The following is an 8,660-nucleotide window of genomic DNA, read 5'->3' as shown; positions in this document are numbered from 1 at the left end:
TCCACATTGGAATCATCTATTTCTCCAGATCTCCAAAAAGTCCTGGACAATCATTCCAAGGTATTTGAGACTCCCAAAGGTCTCCCACCTATGCGTGATCATGATCATGCTATTCATCTGATTCCAGGAAGTGTTCCTCCAAACATCAGGCCGTACAGATATCCCTATGTCCAAAAAAGTGAAATTGAACGTATGGTTGCAGAAATGCTAGAGGCTGGTATAATTCAACCGAGTCAAAGTTCTTTCTCAGCTCCAGTAGTATTGGTGCACAAGAAGGATGGATCATGGCGCATGTGTCCAGATTATAGGGAGCTCAACAAGCTCACTATTAAAGATAAGTTCCCCATTCCTGTCATTGATGAATTACTGGATGAATTGCATGGATCAATTTACTTCACCAAGTTGGATCTTCGTTCGGGATATCATCAAATCAGAATGAAGATTGAAGACATTCCGAAAACGGCATTTAGAACTCATGAGGGTCATTATGAATTTTTGGTCATGCCTTTTGGCCTTACCAATGCACCTTCAACATTTCAAGGTTTGATGAATTCAATTTTCAAACCATTCCTTAGAAAATTTGTGTTAGTATTTTTTGATGATATACTAATCTACAGCAAGTCTTGGAAGGATCATGTTGAACATGTTGACAGGGTGCTACAACTATTGGAGGAGAAACAATTATATGCAAAAAGATCCAAATGTTTCTTTGGAGTCCAGGAGGTGGAATATTTGGGTCATATTGTATCTCATGAAGGAGTTAAGGTAGACCCTAGCAAAATTAAAGCCATTAAGGAATGGAAAATCCCCACATCCATAAAGCATCTGCGAGGATTTCTTGGGTTGACAGGGTATTATCGCAAGTTTGTTAAGAATTATGGGAGAATAGCAGCACCTCTAACAACATTATTGAAGAAAGATTCATTTTCATGGACTCCGGAAGCAACAAAGGCCTTTGAACATCTTAAAGAGGCAATGTGCCAAGCACCGGTCTTAGCTACACCGGACTTCACAAAAACCTTTATTGTGGAATGTGATGCTTCAGGAAATGGAATTGGTGCTGTTCTAATGCAAGATGAAAGACCCATTGCTTTTGAAAGTCGTCCAATCAAGGGAAAGTTTTTAAGCAAAGCTATTTATGAGAAGGAAATGTTGGCAATACTCCATGCACTTAAGAAATGGCGACCCTACCTAATGGGAAGACACTTCAAGGTAAAAACGGATCATGATAGCCTTAAATACTTTTTAGAACAAAGATTATCCTCTGAAGAGCAACAAAAGTGGGTCACAAAGATGTTGGGTTATGACTTTGAAATCATCTACAAAAAAGGGAAGCAAAATGTGGTGGCAGATGCACTCTCAAGAAAGGATGAGGATGTGGAAGCATTGTTGTGTGCCATTTCTATTATCCAACCAGATTGGATAAACGAAGCAAGGGAGGAATGGAAGAATGACGAAGAAGTGTGGGCACTTATTCGAAAGCTACAACAAGATTCCAGTACTTCTGATACATTTAGCTGGCAAAATGATTCGTTATGGTACAAAGATCGCTTATACCTCTGTAAGAATTCCCAGCTAAAACAAAAGATTCTTATGGAATTGCACACTTCTCCCTTAGGAGGGCACTCAGGATTTTTAAAAACTTACCACAGGGTTAAGAAGGAATTTTTTTGGGATGGCCTTAAATCAGATATTCAAAAGTTTGTGGCGGAATGTTTGGTTTGCCAACAAAATAAAGTTGAAACAATTAAGACACCGGGTCTATTACAACCTTTATCCATTCCAAGCCAACGTTGGGAGGAGGTTTCAATGGATTTTATCACAGGTTTACCCAAGTCTGAGGGAAAGAGTGTCATCATGGTGGTAGTTGACAGACTTACCAAGTATGCACACTTTTGTGCATTATCACATCCATTTAAAGCCAGTACAGTTTCTACTGCATTTATGGAAACAGTTCAAAAGCTACATGGAAACCCAAAGATTATTGTAAGTGACAGAGATCCCATTTTCACTGGAAATTTTTGGACAGAATTATTTTCTTGTCTTGGTACTCAGTTAGCTCATAGCTCATCTTATCATCCTCAATCTGATGGGCAAACTGAGATAGTAAACAAATGTTTGGAAGGATATCTTCGTTGCTTTGTATCTGATAAACAGACACAATGGGTCAAATGGTTGCCTCTGGCTGAATGGTGGTATAACACTTCCTTCCATACAGCAACAAAAATGACCCCATTTATGGCACTTTATGGGTATCAACCACCATCCATCACATCATATTTAAGAGAAAATTCTAAGGTTCAGGCAGTGGAACATCACATCGAACATCAACAACAAGTCCTCCAACTCTTAAAGGATAACCTCGTGTTGGCACAAAATAGAATGAAACAACAGGCAGATCAACATCGCAGTGAAAGAAGTTTTGATGTAGGTGATTGGGTATTCCTACGGCTACAACCATATAAGCAAATGTCCCTAAAGCAAGCTAAGAAGGATAATAAATTATCACCAAAGTATTATGGTCCGTACAAGGTGTTGCAAAAGATTGGTACTATGGCATACAAATTGGAGCTTCCTGCAGCTTCTCGATTGCACCCAGTTTTCCATGTTTCATGTTTAAAGAAGGTTATAGGTGACAAGCTCCCAATTCAAACAATATTGCCAGAACTTGACGAGGAAGGAAAAATTATATTGGAACCGGAAGCAGTCACAGAAACAAGAACTCGACAGCTACGAAATCGATCAATTTCAGAGTATCTTATCAAGTGGAAGAACTTATCCGCTGAAGATTCCACATGGGAGGATGAGAATTTTATGCAGAAGTATCCAGAACTACTCAAGCGTTGAGGACAACACTTTTTTGAAGGAGAGGGGCATGTTGGGTCCCTATAATACTAGTGATTACCCCATTACTATTGTAGTTATACCCCTTATTTATATTGTTGTGCCCCTATTACCCCCATATTGTTATTTCTGTGCCCCATAGAATCCCTCTATTGTTATTTTTGTGGCTTTATATTATTATTGTTAGGTCGGCTGGATTATATTGTGACTCCTTAGACTCCTATATATAGAAAGGAGGTTTTTTCATTTGTATCATCCAAGAATTGTTCATTTATGTAATGTAAAGGAGGTTGCCCCCTCGAAGAGGCTGAATTCTAAGGCGTTGATCTATCTTTTCTATATTTTCTTGAGCTGGTTTCATAACAGAGACTCGGGTGAAAACCTCCATGAGGCCCCTGAGTCCCACTATTGGGTTGAAAACCTCTTGAGGTGGCCTAATAATGGTGTCAAAAAAAAAGAAAAAAAGAAAAGAAAAAAGAGATAAAAAGATCTTTGGGTGAAAACCTCTTTTGAGGCACCCAGGGCAAGTAGCTAGGATGAAAACCTCTTGGAGGCAGACTAGTTGTTTTTCAAAAAAAAAAAGAGAGATATAAAAAAGAGAGAAAAGAAAAACTTTGAAAATGTTGTTTATAGGTAGAGCAATAAGAGAGGAGCAAAAGGACCTATATAGATCATGTTTTCATTCCTCCATTCCATATTCTTCATCATCCTATCATCCCCTCCATTTATGAACTCATCTAGCTCAGTTTGCAAGGGTTCTGTGTTTTCTATAGGATTCCTTGTAAACCTACAGGATTCCCTGAAAACCTATAGGATGATCCAGTAGGAATTACAATGGATTGGGAATCCCAAGGAAAGTGACCCTAGAGCAAGGGGATGACCTGCTTATGTCAAAAAAATAAAATGTTTACTTCACCACCTCATCACCATGCCTCTCTCCACCATGATTACCCCTCCATTCATCCAATAAGTCAGTTTCAAAAAACATTACAGTTTTCAGAAGAAAAAAAAAAAGAAAATAAATAAATAAAAGAGGGTAAGAACAGAGGATAAGGGGAAAATACATGAAGGCTATACCTCTCACCTACCAATCACTAGACCCCATCTCTACCCATGACAACAATCCTCATGCTCCATAAGTGAAGGAAAGAATAAAAAATTAGGGGAGAGGTAGCTACAGGACATCCTGTAGGTTTCCTGTAGGAAATCTTGTAATAGCCTATCCCACAAAATAAAATTTCACAGGTTGCAGTCAGCTTCAACATGGAAATCCCAATGTCAAGGAAGCTCATCCAAGGCTTAGCAACAACAATAGGATCATAAGAATCACCATCTAGTACCTGCGCATCAAAGAAAAAGCATCAAAGGAGGCAAAAAAAAAACACATGTAGAAAATAAACAGGAGGGACATCATTCTCCAACAAGCAGCATCATCAAGGCATCTTACCACAAGTATGTAATCTCTCTTAAACTCTCTTGTTAGCATAATATAATAAAAAATGTAGATTTATGAAAGAGTTGGTTTTATAAGCAAAGGTGGCCAGTTAACTTGGCCACCTTCGGCTAGTCAATGAGGAGAATACATTTAGTTCACTACACACGTGGCAACAATCAAATTAGGAGAAAGAGGAGATGAGGCCAAAAGTGGTTAAGTTATGGATGACCGAAGTGAGAGATGATTATGAGGTAAGGAGGAATGATGAAGTGGTAGTGGGACCAACGGTCCAAAAGTGGGTGCTCGTACTTTAGTCGCCAACACACCATCCCACATAATCACCATATGAGGAAATAAATCATTGATTCCCATGCATAGGAGGCATTCACAATCTCGAGGATACATCGAAGCAAGGTTTCTCTTGGCTCTTGAAGTAGTTTCTATAAGAAAGACAGTGAGCATTTTTTTAGTGCAGGAGCACCTACAGGATCCTACAGGAAAACCTATAGGATCCTACAAGAGAACCTACAGGATACAGAGCAGTCATCTACAGGATTGGTAGTGGGCATTAAAGAGAGGAAAAATCAAAGGTTGGCTTCATCAAGCAGTAACTAAGAGGTAGGAGCTATACCTTCCCACATTTTCCAAGTTAAAAAAATATAGAAAAACCTTCCATTTGGTTAAGGAGATTGCAGTCTAGGGGAATTATACATAGAATTGTCATTTAAAATCTCTCACCCATTAGAATTTTGAATTAGACCCATACAAGCCTCCACAATCATCAAAGAAAAATGACAGGGGGATTTAACAAGAGGGAACCCACAAACACAGTGAGAATTCATCAACACCCTCTTGTAGTAGAGATCTTCACAAGGCACAATTGGATGGGTTTCTTTGAAAAAATGAGGGGATATGATGATGAGGTGGCTAGAGACTTTTCTCTCTCACTCATACCACTAACTAGGACCCATGCCACTATTGTGGTGAAAGGCCTCTCAGTAGAAATCACCCTTGAAGTCATAGGCATAATCACCACACTTCCTTTAGGGTTGCCTTGGAGAAAGGAAGATAAGGGTAACAACCAAATTGCAAAGAAGAAATTATTTTTGGAAGGAGAGGAGGCAATGGAGGAAAAAAATGGGGTTAGAAGAGAAAGCTTGCCATACCCTTGGAATGAAATTAGCTACCACCTCATTAAGTATATATCATGTGAAGGAAGATACAGTGTGGTATATGGATACCATTTTAGGCTTCTCCAAGAAATGAGGTTTGGAGCAGACACACCTCCTCAAAATAGACTAAGCATACCCTACTTTCTTCTTCAATCAGTGATAGATATGAGCATCAAGGTGCAGGAAGGAAAACATCAATAGCTAGCCCATCATGGGTTAATAAAACTTATCCTAGAAGATTCCCTCCAAAACCTAAGACTCCCTATTACATGGACAACTTTCAGAGACATGTAGATAGAGGGAGAAATAAAAGCTCTTGAATATGACAAAATCCCCACTGCTAGTGAGAGGGATGAAGAGGAAATAGAGGAGAAATAAGAGGAAGAAAAGGAGGAGGAAAGTGATGAAGAGACAGAAGAAGATGCAAAAGAAGAAACTGATGAATAGAGTGAGGAACTGGAGGGAGAAGAAGAAGAGAAAGAAAAGGATGAGAAGGAGAATGGAAAAGAGGAAACAAAAGGCAAGGAAAAACATATGTCTAAAATTCAAGGCAAAGAAGGGGAGGAATCACCAAGGGTATCTCTAGAACCCACTAAGAAAGAGGCAGCAGTTGCTCTTGCTACCTTAAGTACCCCTATCAAGCAAAAAGGGAAAAGATAGAGATAAACCCCATTGTAATTTCGGACAAGAAAAAGTACAAGGATCAGGCAAGGAAAACCTCAAACACCCACCAAAGTTCCTATTGTCATTGAAGACTCACCAAAGCAGCAAGAAAAGATAGCTCCTCTTGTGAAAAATCAAGGAGAAGGATCATCAGGACAAGCCTCTCCCAAATCTCCCATCACTTATGTTAGGAGGCCTATCACCAGGTCTACCTCATCCAAAGGAAAAGGTCCCCTACAAGAGACACAAAAGGACCTACAGGAAGCAGAGGCCATCCTATAGGAAACTCTGCTAAACCTACAGGAAACTTAGAAAATGGACCAAGAAGGGATCATTCAACAAGAAACAAAGAAGGAAGATCCAGAACTGAGGGAACCTAGTCCTCAACCCAACCTTGACTCTTACTATAGGTTCATTGAAGGGGGTAGGGTCATTCCACAGAAATTTTCCATCCCCTTATTCTTTGAGCTTGAAAAAGAAAGGGAAAGAACACATAGGTGGATGCAAATTGCCAAATCTAAAGGAGTGGAGGATATAGGCCACATGGAGGAGAAAGTAAAGGAGATGGGAAGAGAACTGAGCAGCGTAAGGGACAGAGAGGAAATGATGAAAACTCATTTGTAAATAGAGAATGCATGGTTAAGGGGACAGTTACAAGAGAGAGAAATTCAATTGGCATCCATGGCTATTTTATCCTTAGAGGCAATCCAATGCAGGATGCCAGAAAAGTCCTATGCATTGTATCTTAAGGAACAGTGGCTATAGTTCCAAATTAAGACTTTAGCATATAGAGGCACTATGCCCTTCCAAGATTATAGACAATTCATTGATCTTTGTGATGAAAGCACCTTGGAGGATAGAGCTAAAATGTATGATTTTTACCTTCACAACTTGGCCTTAACAGATCTGAATGTGTGGGACCCAAATTCAAAACTAGGGGACTTTCAATTGATGGCCTTGGCATCATGGATGAATCATGAGGAGGAAAGAGCTTCAGATATGAAGAAAGTAATGGCAAGAGAAGAGACAAAACCCCTCATGAAAAGAGTTGAGCGATCAAATCCAATGGTTGTCATCATTACCCACAACTTGATTGCAAATGACCCTACGTTTGCACCTAGGTACCTTGCTACCCAAGAGAAAGAAGTCACACACTTTGAGGACATGTTCAGGTTGTTAAGGGATGACAGCATGAAAGCTTTCCATAGGAGATGGAACACTTTTCCCTAAATCTTGAAAATCAGAGAGTACCATTCTCCTCATAGAATGAGAGAAGCACTACACAGAACACCCATGTACAAGCAAGCTCTCCAAAGACTCAAAGTCAATTGGATTGGCTTGAGACTCAGTCCACAATTGCTCTTAGGAATGTTGGAAGGAAGGAAGGAAGGAAGAGGAATAAAGAAAGCAGTTGGAGGAGATAGAGAGTAAGGCAGGATTCTATTCACAAGAAGAGGAAACTACATTAGAAGCTTGGGATGTTAGGGAGGCCACTAGAGCAATGAAAGACATCGATATAGATCGAGTTTCTTAGAGGATAAGCAACACTTTTAGTAGGGGGTTGATGATGAGCCTCATCATTGGGTAAATATATGGAACTTAATACACCTCCAAGCTTATTTAAATAAAATCTTCTCATAATTCCTTACATATTTTGATTATATTTTGCTTAACGAGATGAGTAAAAGTGAGATGTTATGCCTAGTGGACTAATGTGCATTGATTGCAAGTTTTTGAGAGCAAATCATGGCAATTTTCGCTAATTAAGGGTAGGAACTTGAATGAGACAAGGAGGAGAGATTGTAGGAGATATATACTTCTCATTTAATCCTCACTCATTTGAATATTCCACCATCAAATCACACTAGCTCGGAGTTGCAAGCAATAGAGTCATGAATATCAAAAGGTAGCTGAGCCAGTGATAGTTAAAGAGCCAGTTCATCTTGAGATTCGGAGCCGAGCATCCCTAGATTTAAGGAAGTCACTGGAGACTCTAGTTGTATAAATAAGGAGGCCTAGAGCCTCATTAGGATTCGAATTTTTGATGTAAAAGCACTACGCATTTTTTCGAGTTCAGGACTTATGGAAGACATTGTTATGTAAATTTCTGATATGATAATGAGAATGAGAATTTCCTTAATCCAGCACTGAGTTGACTCAGAGGGCTGAAGCTCTTGGGTTAGAGTCCAACTCTAGCAGCAAAGGCTCCTATTCTTGTATTTGTGTGCTTAGTTGATTTCATAGATGAATGGCTGAATTGCCTTCAACATTATTTCATTGCAAGTAGTTGTGGGTTTGATTAGCTTGCTTCCATTTGTGCATTGATTTAGAAGTAGGTTAGGAAGATAAAGGAATATCAAAAAGTTTTTATTAGGTGTATTTTTCCTCACTCCTCACTTCAGGGTCCATCGTTTGAGGAAAGAACTCCTATGCAACCCCAAAAAGACAAAATTCTAATTTCTCATGGAATTTAGGATTTTCTGTTACTTAGGCCAGCATTTTACTAGTTTTCAAGAATAGGATTTAATTGTCATTTATGATGTCTT

The sequence above is a fragment of the Pinus tabuliformis genome, chromosome 7 (genome assembly GCF_031772625.1).
Source record: "Pinus tabuliformis cultivar Carrire ecotype Pingquan chromosome 7, CPIR1, whole genome shotgun sequence".
NCBI lineage: Eukaryota > Viridiplantae > Streptophyta > Pinopsida > Pinales > Pinaceae > Pinus > Pinus tabuliformis.
This window is presented reverse-complemented; position numbering follows the sequence as displayed.